The 12,667-nt window shown below is 44.0% G+C and overlaps 1 protein-coding gene across 6 annotated transcripts in view; it reads right to left on the bottom strand.

Annotated features, from left to right (window-relative positions):
- The window catches only part of LOC147014067 (histone deacetylase 4-like), a 234,200-nt gene extending 223,335 nt beyond the window's left edge, over positions 1–10,865 (bottom strand). For 2 of the 6 annotated variants that reach the window (XM_085851686.1, XM_085851681.1), the window contains exon 1: positions 10,733–10,865. The gene's annotated coding sequence lies outside the window, so the exon portion shown is untranslated. Of the gene's footprint in view, positions 1–8,388; positions 8,561–8,610; positions 8,751–10,732 lie in introns of those variants that run through there. The other 4 variants (XM_085851679.1, XM_085851682.1, XM_085851680.1 and 1 more) reach the window with 2 other exon arrangements.
- Between the last annotated feature and the right edge of the window lie 1,802 nt (positions 10,866–12,667).

The following is a 12,667-nucleotide window of genomic DNA, read 5'->3' as shown; positions in this document are numbered from 1 at the left end:
CAGAGGCAAAGTACTGCAAAACTACAGGTTTGCTTTCCAAGTCATGCTCAAAATACAACATTTAATTGAAATAAAGTTGTTCTCGATCATAAACTGACATTTATTGGACAGAGACAGACAGACAGACAGACAGAGACAACTGATTGCTTAACCCTGCATTTCACTTTGTGGGTGTGTGGGGTAATTTTAAAAATTGCACACAGACTGATGTGACATCAATAAAAGGTGAAGTTTGCTGATGCTGAAAGCTTTACTAAGCAAGGAGGGGCTAACTTTGTTCCATGACCAAAACTCTGTCAAAGTTTGGAGTTATAAATTACAATGGAGCCAGGTTAGCCCCAAATGTCTCACATTTAACTTTTGAGCTTCTACAAAGTTTGGCCTTTTTGTTAACTTGCTCAATTGGCCCTTTCCATGGTTGATCCCCTTTTTAATCACCTGGTTGTTCGTATTTATTGGAAAGAAGTTAGTCGCAACAAATGGGCATAAATTACGTCAAAAATGCTTTCAATGACAATAAAGAGAAAGTTTCCTCTTGCAGAATCTTTATCTGCTCAGAAACTTGTCACACAAGATCCTTAAACAAGTAAGCAAAAACTCCAGGATGGACTCAGCTTGCCATCTAACCCAGCTTTAACACAACTCCAGATGACGCCATTTCCGAGAAATGATCTTTAGAAAAGTATTTCTCTTTATAAAAAGGGAAGGGAATGGGATTTAAGATGTCAAAAATGGATTGGCTATATTTCACATGGACTGGACACATGCAAAGTTCTTCAATTGCAAGCACGAGGCTGCCCCACGTGACTCAGGTAGATGTGAATGTCTACTTGTGGAAATCAATGCCTTTTGGGACTTATTAAACTTGTGTAATCAGACTGCACAAGTTAGTTTTTTTTATGGCTGGCAGAGGTGAGGATGGGCCCCAGGAAGGGGTGGAGGGAGGGGTTCTTCCTACCTTAAACTCTCACACACCATAGCTGTGTTGGTGGTATCCCAGGGTAACCTATGATGAAGTTAATCCTTGAATGGTTGACACATTTTACACAAGGATATAGATAATGATGCACCTGGATGGGTTTGAGGGTAGAGGAGTAGCAGTCAAAACCTGAATATTATCCAGGATCCTCATGATACTCCAATGCTGTATTTGGTCAGTTATTTAATTGGAATGTGCAAAAGTTGTTTTGTTAATGGTGGACTTCAACTTGCAAAGATAAAAGAGTCGATTCATTGCATCCACAATGGGCCATTTCATTTGATTTGGTTCAAGGCATTCTTGATGAAGTCTAAGCATCAAGCTAAATGGAGGTACCATTGTTTTAGTAATCTCTTCGACTGGAAAAACCAACGTATGATAAGACAAGTGTTTCACCCCCAAAATATGATCGTCAATAAATCATGAAGGGGTATGCAGGTAAGCTGGATAATATCCTCGTCAACAAAATAAAATAAATCAGGAAAATAAACAAATGAAGGCAATATTAATTAGAACGGCACTCGGTAGAGTGCATACCTCCACCAGGTTGAGCCGTTTACGTTTTGCATCTCACCGACGAGACGGATGTGGATCCGGCCGGACCTGAACCAAAATCGAATCGGCTTGTTCTCGTCACCCAATCACCTCATCCACCTCGTTTTGTCATTACTCGGCCACAACTTTTTGAGATATCATTATATACTGTATATCGTTTTGGTCACATCTCTCAATGGTGAAAAAATCACAAAAAAAAAATTTAAAATTTCTCGTATCCGGATCCGAATCTTTATTAAAATCGAACCAATTTGTCCTGGTAACATACCCAAACTGCCCACCAAATTTCATCTGAATCAGTTGACACCTTTGAGATATCCTGTTCACAGACAAGTAGACAGTCTGGGTTGAAAACATAACCTCTGTCCATCTTCAGTGGCAGAGGTAACAATATCATGCCGATCGTGACCATAAACCAATCCACACACACTGACGACGACATTGAGAGGGCCTCAAGATTATAGCATCTAACATTTAGGACTAAGAAAACCAAATGGAGGCAACAAAACACCAAGTTCATTAACATTTTACATCTAATTAAATATATAAAACAGAGCAGACTGTATGTTTGAATGGTAGCTCCACCAAGACCCTTGGGGTGATGTACACCAAATTTTCAGGGAAATCTTATGGGTTAATCCTTCTGAAAAATTAATTAGTCCGAGTCCCTTCTTAGGTTTTCCACAAAATAAAATAAAATAAAATAATTATTTTTGACTTCGGATTTCTCACAAGTTATTAGGATTATTTATCCGTGGTGGTGGACCATTCTTCCTATCAGTTTGCCTGGGAACTACTCCGAGACGAAGGTCAATAGGTAGGATGGGAAACTCATTTCCAAGAATGTGTCGCAGCACATTGCCCATCGAGAGTGGGAAGAGAAGGGCCCTCAGGGCAGGAGTATCCACGAGTTATTTAATAATAATAATGATCGTAATAAAACAGATCCAAAAATTGTTGCAAGTGAATAAATTTATGCACAACAAAGTAATGAACCACATTTAAAGAAAAGCTTATCGAACTTTTCATGATGTACCAATCAAAATCTAGGAAGACGCCACCCATAAGTAAAACATACCTCGAGACCATATTGTGGCCAAATACAATTGTGGCCGTTAAAGATTGTGGATTCACCAAGGATGACCTGAAGAATAATTTTTATGCAAGAGAATACAGAAATGGTCTTATGGTGAAGACACAGCAATAGTATACCAGAGATGAGAGGTTCAAATCTGTGACTGAAGGATGCAGCATGAGGGATTTGGGTTAAAAACTTATGGAAGAAGTGACCAAGGACAATAAAAATCTTCATCGAGCACATTAATGGCCCTATTCTGCCTGTTCTATTAATACGACGAGTCAACATCGTAGTTGACTCTTTAGGAACTCAAGGATGAACCACGATGTGGCCAATATGTGATAGAGCACTTTGGGGGGCTCAGGAGACACAAACACACCGTCTAAGATGTACATCACATGTTGAGATCCTGGGACAATCAAATTGTTTTGCAAGAGACAAGTCAATGCATTGAGAGATCATGTTGAAGGGAAATGAAAGTGGGACAATCATAAATTAATATCATTAACACAGCAAATTGCATATTAATGAAAGACATTTGAAAATATTTTATCATAAGCATAGCTAAGGGAGTCATTGAAAGTGATTATCTGTATTGGGTCGCCGAAATAGGTGACCCTTATTGTCAGTAATTCTGTCTGTTTGTTTGGATGTTTGTTCGTTTGTCATCAGCATAATTGGTAGGAAACGTGGGCGGATTTTGACCAAACTCGAGTGGTAGGTACATCTTATGACCTAGTGCTTTGGAAATTGTGATGGTTGCTAGGAACGCTTTGGTTCCCCAGCAACAACCGAAAAACCTTCAAAATCGGTACCGTTCACCAGGGCCGGATTTATGCGTTGTGGGGCCCTGGGCCCTAGAAGTATGCGGGGCCCCCTCAGGACTGCAGCCATTTTTACTTCATATATGCTTATAAAAGTATCCATATATAAATGCACCAACCTAGGCTGGGCAAAAGAAAAAAAAAACCACGGTTTGTGTGTAAATACATGTATTTCAGAAACTACTAGTAAAAAAAGTTTATATACAAGAAACACCACGATGAATGAAAACAACGGAACAGAGAAAATAATCGCAAAACCAAAACGTGATGGTATCGTTGCGAATTTGCGCCCGCCGGCGTGAGAACGGCCACGTAACTCGAATCGCGGCACGTCGCCCACCGGACGGACAATTCAGTCGTGACCCTCCAGGAACTATCGCCCGGAGCCAGTGACGGGTGGGCCTTTCGACCTCCCCACAATCGTGCCAAATCGGCCACCCGCGTAGGATAGGGTTGTTCACCAAACTCGACCTACCCAAGTACCCACGCGGATGGTAAACCGGGCAATCGTACCTCGCCTGTTCCGTACTATCGTGATAACCGAGCGGTGTTATCGTCGACCTTGACAGTTCAGATTATTTACCGGGCGTTTTGCACCCACTACGAACCCTTTACGTGAAGCAGGATGGAGAGTCAATTTAAAGGAAGGAGACGAAGCGAAACGGGCACAGTTCACACAATGCACATTTATTTCCCGGCACACGGAAAGCACGTATATACAGCCATACAGTCAAAATGCACATAAAGCAACCAAAACAAAAAAGCAACAACGACGCAGAGTTAATACCGACTACGCGCACACACGGCAACACTTATACAGCTTTACTTCGCAGACGGCGCCAACACACATTTAAACAAAAGCAAAGGAAAGAAGCCACCCTCATAGACAAGGAGACAGACAGGCCTGTGGGCAAAATGTGCGCGGGACCTAGAGGAGCGGCCAGGTCCGGGAGACCGGGGGGGGGGGTCCTACCCGCGTCCTCGTGACGCGTTGGTGGGCGAGCCGCAAATGTGGCCGCGCGGCTGTGCCCCGACTCCGTGCTCCTTGGCACAACATATGGGGTGGGGTGGGAATGGGGCCCCCCTTTTGAACTATCTCAGCGCGGGGGAAAAGGGGAATTGTTGATGCCCTGGGGGAGGGGGATGGCTGGCTGGCTTGGGTCCCGCGACGAGATGAGCGATCCCCCACACCGTAACCTCGTCGCCATCCTTCTCGCCTCGGACCCGAGCTCCCTTGCCTGCAGTTCCACCGCGCACACTCGCCTCGACTTCACCAACGCAACGCAACGCCTCCCTAACAGCCACTTCTCGACGACCCTCTTCAGGCAACTCCCGAACTCAACTCTTCTCAGTTCCGTACTCTCCTCATCCGACCGACTCGACTCTGCCACTCTTTTCACCTTGCGCTCGCCTTTTTATAGGCAGGCAGGAAAAGCCAGTATGCAAATATTCGGATCAGAATGACCTCGGGGGCGGAGCCACGCTTGCCCATTGGTCGGAGGAAACGGGGACGTGAACCTCCCCTGATCCTAGAATTTGCATATATCGACTTCACACACACGCGCCTGGAGGCGGGGCCAAGCCGCCCCGCGCTCGCTAATTGGACGGAGGAAAAGTGGGCGTGTAGCGTTTTTGATCCGAATTTCCCCTCGGAAAGGCCGCTATTCGCGCTCGCGGCTCGGTGCGTTCGGCACCAATCGCCGAACGGGCCCGAGACAGCCCGACGTTCAGTGTTCACACGTGGTGTGGGAATGGCCGTAGAAGGAGAGAGGTGAAGGTGGTGGAGGGTTTTCGGTGGTGGTTTGATGATTATGGTGCTGTTTGGGAATGGTGGTGGTGTGGTGATGTGGGAGCGTAGATGGTGGCGGTGGAGTAGTTGTTGTGTGATGGCGGTTGAGACGTGGTTGGTTCAAAATAAAGATAGAACAGAAAAATGGCTAACTCAAAGCGTCGCAGCCTGGATGAATCACATAAATTCCCTCTATACAACGGGTTTGGGCTAACTACACATGTACTTCGAGATATCTCACCTACGGGCCCTGAATGGTGGTTTGCGAATTTCCACAGCCGTAACAGTATCATCTCAAATCTCAATGTAGAAAGCTTTTTTTTGTCGTTTTTGCAGATATGATTGCATTATTGCACACTTTGGGGTAATTGCTACAATATATTTGCGAGATGTTAAAAACCTACAGAATATTTTAGCTTCTTCCTGGCTTCGATTCGTGCAAAGTCCTCAATTGTTTCGCGTGTGCTTACTCTCCTGAATAGTTAGTGTTCAGCACTCAGTATGGCCAGCAATGCCAAACTATATTGGCCGATCGTACCAAGCAGATAGTTCTTGATCCTTTTCAATTTAGAGAATGATCATTCTCCCGTACAGTTCGTGACAAACATTGACAGGTATACCCACAAAGCTATCTCCATATAACCAAACAGATGTAAAATAAATGATAAACATAACCAAACAGATGCCAAATTAACAGGGATATTGAGTATTTGTTTTGTGATTCACTGACCATTTACACAAACGAACTAGATTTTTTTTTCACAAACAAACAAAAGGGGGAAAATAGCAGAATTTCTTGTAATCTTTGCGTTTGCGCGGGGCCCCTGGGAGGCGCGGGGCCCCGGGCCAAGGCCCTGTGGGCCCTGCCCTAAATCCGGCCCTGCCGTTCACGCGAAATCAATTCCGAAAGCCATTATCCCATGTAGGTTTATGAAATTTGGCACGAATGATCTACAGGTGATGCTCTATCAAATATATTCCGGGTTTTGTGATATATATATATATATATATATATATATATATATATATATATATATATATATATATATATATATATATATATATATATATATATATATATATATATATATATGGAATACTTTACCCGCAGCACCCCCTACAATTAGGGTATGCGCGAAAATTGGCGAAATTGAAGCGACCAGGTGAGTGCATCGATACGAATAAAACTTTGCAGGTTCATGGGACTCAATGAGTACTACAACCTTGCCTCAGGACATATTGACCGATTTCGCTTAGGTCAGGTGTCAAAGGTCAATTGGTGCAAAAATCGAAAATATGCGAGAGCTGGAGGTGCCTTCGCGGCAAATGCTACTCCCCCTAGGGTTATGGTCGGATGGTCATGAAAATTCACACTAATCGTCTGAAATACATTGTGCACAAACGACCGAGCCGGATTTTCGATTTAGATCTTTGTTCACCCACAGCACCCCCTCGAACTTTGGGGATTTCCGATTTCAAACCGCATTTTCGGTACTTTTCATTCAAATGGATACCGAGTAGTTATCAGTAGATGGAACTGGATGAGATTTGATATGCATAATCTTAAGGTTATTCCCTATCCGCTATATGACATCCATTTTGCTCTATATCTTATAGTTTCCATGCTCGGCGACCCATCGCCGCCTACCGGCTTGTATTACTAAAACTCTCATCTTGTTTGTATGTATTTATGTTCCTGAAATACAGCCAAAACGGTACACGATAGTGCAAAAAATTTTGGGCTACCTTACTCACCATTCTCCTGCGGTGTGCAGTATCAAGTTTCATTCAAATCGAGCAACAACAAAAAAAAAAATCAATTCCCGATTCAGTCAAGTACTCTTAGGTAGTATTTGATCAATGCAAACAACCTCAGTGGTATAGTTCGCTGGAGCTATCTTTTTTTTTTTTTTTTTTTTCATCAACCGCTGTCATAACAGGGACCCAACGGGTTCACGGGTCGTCTGATATAATATAATATAATGGCTATATAGTATAATATAGAATATAATACAACAGAAGTATTTGTCAACACCAATTAGCATCTATCAGAATTGAATGTCTCACTAGAATCCTGTCACACTCAGCCTCGTCTCTCTCTTCTTCCAATCTCCCATCTATGTTCAACTTAAATTACCCCGTTGTCATTTCATTACACCTCCATATGGAGAACACACGTGTGCTATGTCAAGCCTCGAACACAGGTTTTACAAACATGGCATAGCCACGTATGCTATCTCGACTCAACAGCGCATGTGCAAGACCCACGCAGCAGGTGGGCCAGAGGACTACCTGTACAAGTCAGAACCAATATTGCCTTACATCCCAGCACTATTAGAGTGGGAATGCCCAGTGCAGAGCACCCATCCATTGGTCATTCACAGCTCAAGACCCCCAGAGAGCGTGCCACTCAGTCTAGACCATCGAGACACTCGCAGAGGGGTCCGAGGCTGTGCCTGCGTCATTCCTCATCCAGGAGGCACATATATATATATATATATATATATATATATATATATATATATATATATATATATATATATATATATAAACAGACAGACACACCCACATATATGTATATATATATATATATATATATATATATATATATATATATATATATATATATATATATATATATATATATATATATATATATATATATGGACAGACACACCCACATATATGTATATATATATATATATATATATATATATATATATATATATATATATATATATATATATATATATATATATATGGACAGACACACCCACATATATATATATATATATATATATATATATATATATATATATATATATATATATATATATATATATATATACATACACACACACACACACACACACACACACACACACACACACACACACACACACACACACACACACACACACACACACACACACACACACACACACACACACACACACACGCACGCACACGCACACGCACACGCGCACACACACGCACGCACACGCACGCACACACACCTTTTCCCACGCAGGATGCCGTTGTGAGGATCCGGAGGTAGAATGTAATAACTCTGGTAAATTAAAGCACTCCCGCCATGTCCGGAAGGTAGACCATACAAAGGTTCAAACCATGTAAGAGAGATAACAATTGTCCTGTTGCTCACCTGGTACGTGTCACTGAAACATGAAAGTAGAAAAGAAAGAAAGAAAGAGGGGAAGCGGGTGCACAGGTAGGACTTGCCAACTCGACCACGCGAGGGAGCACGGTGGGGTGTGGGGTCGGGGATGTTTGAGAATATTCCACTTTAAAAAATGAAAACTCACAAGGACACAAAAAAAGGAAACAGATTCGAAAAACACAACTATCGCCGTTAATAAAACCACACCTCAACGATGACCGCCGCCCGTGGGAGACCGTCAGTAATCTAAACTATAACGGGATCCGGAAATGGTCAAGACGATTGCGCTCGCGCCGGGAAGGCCATGTCGGGAACTGGGCGTGCCAGATAAGTATCACGTGACAATCATCAACCAATGGCGCTCCTGTAAGTAAGTTATAAATAACTCCCGTTGACGACGAGAACTGTAGGACGCTATTCATTATAGACAAATGTTTGGTTCTTCTGAGACGAATACGGCTTTCCAGTGGAGAGCTGAATAAAACTATGTGCACGTTTGGTTAATTTATTTGAGGAAACCGATCGTTTATACAAGGAATGGAAGCTCCCTGCCGCCACAGCCTAATCGTTATCCCCATAGCAACGGCCTCGTTGTCCGCACTGTCCTCACACAGCACATGAGGATCGACGAGTTTCCTCACTCACGGGTGCAGAATAATAATTAAGTGTGTAATGTTTCACCGAATTGGTCTGGTGTTTATCAAATGATCTGTGTACAATTATTATTATTATTATTATTATTATTACAAGCCAAAACCCGCGCAACGCGCGAAGTTTCCACAGTGAGGGTTCGTTCGGACGTCGATATATCCCGTGTTCACAATGTGATTTTAAGAATTTTTTTACATACAATGTTTCTTGTTACATTTTTTGTGTCAAAATCACCTTCTGAAGTAGTCAGCACGTGCAGAAGAGGGTTTTACATTGTAGACGCTGTTTTCTCGGAGTGGCATTACTCGACGACAGACGTAATGACGTCAGCGAATGACCGATGATGTCATGACGTCATTACGCCTCTCAGCGGTGACGTCACACGTCGCCATGCAAACGAATGTAAAAATTAGAAAATCGCAAAAAATTCCCAAACCTGTCCGTGTGGCGCGATCTCACACAGCCCATGTTGTACATTAGACCACAGAGCACCCCCATGACGAAAATGGCGACAATCCGTCCGGCAGTTTCGGAGGAGAAACGTCAAATTACGCGCAGACGTTAACGGAAATAATATAGATTATTACTAGTGCGTGCCCGTACGTGCGTGGCCAGACGTGCAAAAAAATAAAAAAATAAAAAATTGTGACGTCATAGCACCATGTCGTGTCATTGGTTTGGTAAATAAATGGCCATAACTTTGGAACCACTTGTCCGATTAATATCAAACCTTGAAAAGGAACATACTCAGGTCCCTAGCGTCAATTGTGACGTCATATCAAATGAAGAAGAATAATTGTGCCGTCATAGCACCGTGTCCTGTTATTGGTTTGGTAAATAAATGGCCATAACTTTGGAACCACTTGTCCGATTAATATCAAACCTTGAAAAGGCACATACTCAGGTCCCCAGCGTCAATTGTGACGTCATATCAAATGAAGAAGAATAATTGTGCCGTCAATTGTGACGTAATAGCACCGTGTCCTGTTATTGGTTTGGTAAATAAATGGCCATAACTTGGGAAGCACTTGTCCGATTAATATCAAACCTTGAAAAGGCACATCCTCAGGTCCCCAGCAATATAGCTGGCAAGTTTCAATTAGATCGGACCAGTGGTTGTCGAGAAACAGCGGTCACAGACAGACACACAGAGATTGCTGGAATTATAGATAGATTATTATTATTATTATATTGATCTGTGTTTATCAAAATGAATCAATATTTGAATAATAATAATAATAAATTATTAATATCTCTTTATAACAATCGATTGTGGGGTTGTAATAATCACAACAAGCTCTGTTTTGTGTAAAACCATAACTAACCAAGTCCACGTATTAAAAACGCTCGTTGAATATTAACTGTAAGTAAAGGGAAAGATAAACGCTCCAAAGTTGATTTCCCGGCATCAAATTCCGACGCCATCATGGTTCACACGGCTTTTTGATACTTATCACTCGCGCCGTCTGTTTTAAATAAAGACGCGAATGACGTCATTCCGGACCTCGCGAGTGACGCACGAATGACGTCACGCAGCGAGCTGTGGGAGGTCGTCGCTGACGCCATCGGGTACGGGGTTCGTGCGTGCCGCTGGTTCACGCCAACCGTCTGATTATATCGAATCACCCTTTGCTCTAATGGCGTCCAGCCGCGGTTCGCTCGGACATCGCGTACTCACAGAACTCGCGTAGCCCTGACCCGACCTCTCGCTGGTCCACTTGTCACTCGTCATGACGCAGGGAACAGGTCGATGGGGTCATTCACAATAAGCATGATCCGCTTATCCGCCTCTTGGGAACGTTGCCTGGGTAAGGGAGGGGGCGATGCCCCTGGTGATTTTCTGTTCTTGCCTTTCTGTTGTCATCCCCACTCATCCACCCCCACAAACTACCTCCCCCTCACCTGCCCTCGCCTCCCCTAGTACCCATTAATATCAAACAGACCGATATTACAATCCTTCCCCTCCCTTGCACTGCCCCCAAATTTAAATTATAATTTAATTAATATGGAGTTAATGTTGCGCAGCCATGTGAGGCTTGGTACTTGTGAGACGTGGTATGTGGAGTGAGGATTGGTACTTGGGAATGGGCCGTGGTACTTGCGAGCGAGGCGAGACGTGGTATGTGGAGTGAGGATTGGTACTTGGCAATGGGGCCTGGTATTTGCAAGCGAGGCGAGATGGGGAACTTGCAAGCGAGGCGAGACATGGTACTTGTGAGTGAGGAGAGACGTGGTACTTGGAGCGAGGCGAGACATGGTACTTGGAGCGAGAGACATGGTACGTGGGAATGGGCCGTGGTACTTGCGAGCGAGGCGAGACGTATGTGGAGTGAGGATTGGTACTTACGAGACGTGGTATGTGGAGTGAGGCTTGGTACTTGCAAGACGTGGTATGTGGAGTGAGGATTGGTACTTGGCAATGGGGCCTGGTATTTGCAAGCGAGGCGAGATGGGGTACTTGCGAGCTAGGCGAGACATGGTATGTGGAGTGAGGATTGGTACTTACGAGACTTGGTATGTGGAGTGAGGCTTGGTACTTGCGAGACGTGGTATGTGGAGTGAGGATTGGTACTTGGCAATGGGGCCTGGTATTTGCAAGCGAGGCGAGATGGGGTACTTGCGAGCTAGGCGAGACATGGTATGTGGAGTGAGGATTGGTACTTACGAGACTTGGTATGTGGAGTGAGGCTTGGTACTTGCGAGACGTGGTATGTGGAGTGAGTATTGGTACTTGGCAATGGGGCCTGGTATTTGCAAGCGAGGAGAGATGGGGTACTTGCGAGCTAGGCGAGACATGGTATGTGGAGTGAGGATTGGTACTTACGAGACTTGGTATGTGGAGTGAGGCTTGGTACTTGCGAGACGTGGTATGTGGAGTGAGTATTGGTACTTGGCAATGGGGCCTGGTATTTGCAAGCGAGGCGAGATGGGGTACTTGCGAGTGAGGCGAGACATGGTATGTGGAGTGAGGCTTGGTACTTGCGAGACGTGGTATGTGGAGTGAGTATTGGTACTTGGCAATGGGGCCTGGTATTTGCAAGCGAGGCGAGATGGGGTACTTGCGAGCGAGGTGAGACATGGTACTTGGAGTGAGAGACATGGTACTTGGAGTGAGAGACATGGTACTTGGAGCGAGATGAGACATGGTACTTGGAGCGAGAGACATAGTACTTGGGAATGGGCCGTGGTACTTGCGAGCGAGGCAAGACGTGGTACTTGAGAACAGTGCCTGGAAGTTGTAGGATGCACAAATATGTGGTCGAGTTTGAATAAAGCTCGACAAATGAGCATAAAATGTCTCAGATTGCAATTAAGGGCTTTGTATGAATGTGATGATAAACAGGATTTTATTCTGAAAGGATGGTTGCGGTTTCATATGCAGCCTGCGGCTGGTGGTCACATCATTTCTGGTGCCGTTGATGCCCCTGTTAACATTCCCAGTAAACTGGTACTCATTTTGCCGACCCTCGAAGGATAACAGGCTGAGTCAATTCACCTGGTGTTATATGACGGAACAATGGGGGCTTGAACTCAATACCCTAAGCCCTAAGATCTTGAGCTCGCCACCTCAACCATGAAGCCAACACCAGGAGGAAGAGGAAGAGAAGATTGG

This window comes from Eptatretus burgeri, chromosome 13 (assembly GCF_056783735.1).
Source record: "Eptatretus burgeri isolate ZD-2024b chromosome 13, Ebu_testis_v1, whole genome shotgun sequence".
In the NCBI taxonomy this organism is placed as follows: Eukaryota; Metazoa; Chordata; class Myxini; order Myxiniformes; family Myxinidae; genus Eptatretus; species Eptatretus burgeri.
This window is presented reverse-complemented; position numbering and strand designations above follow the sequence as displayed.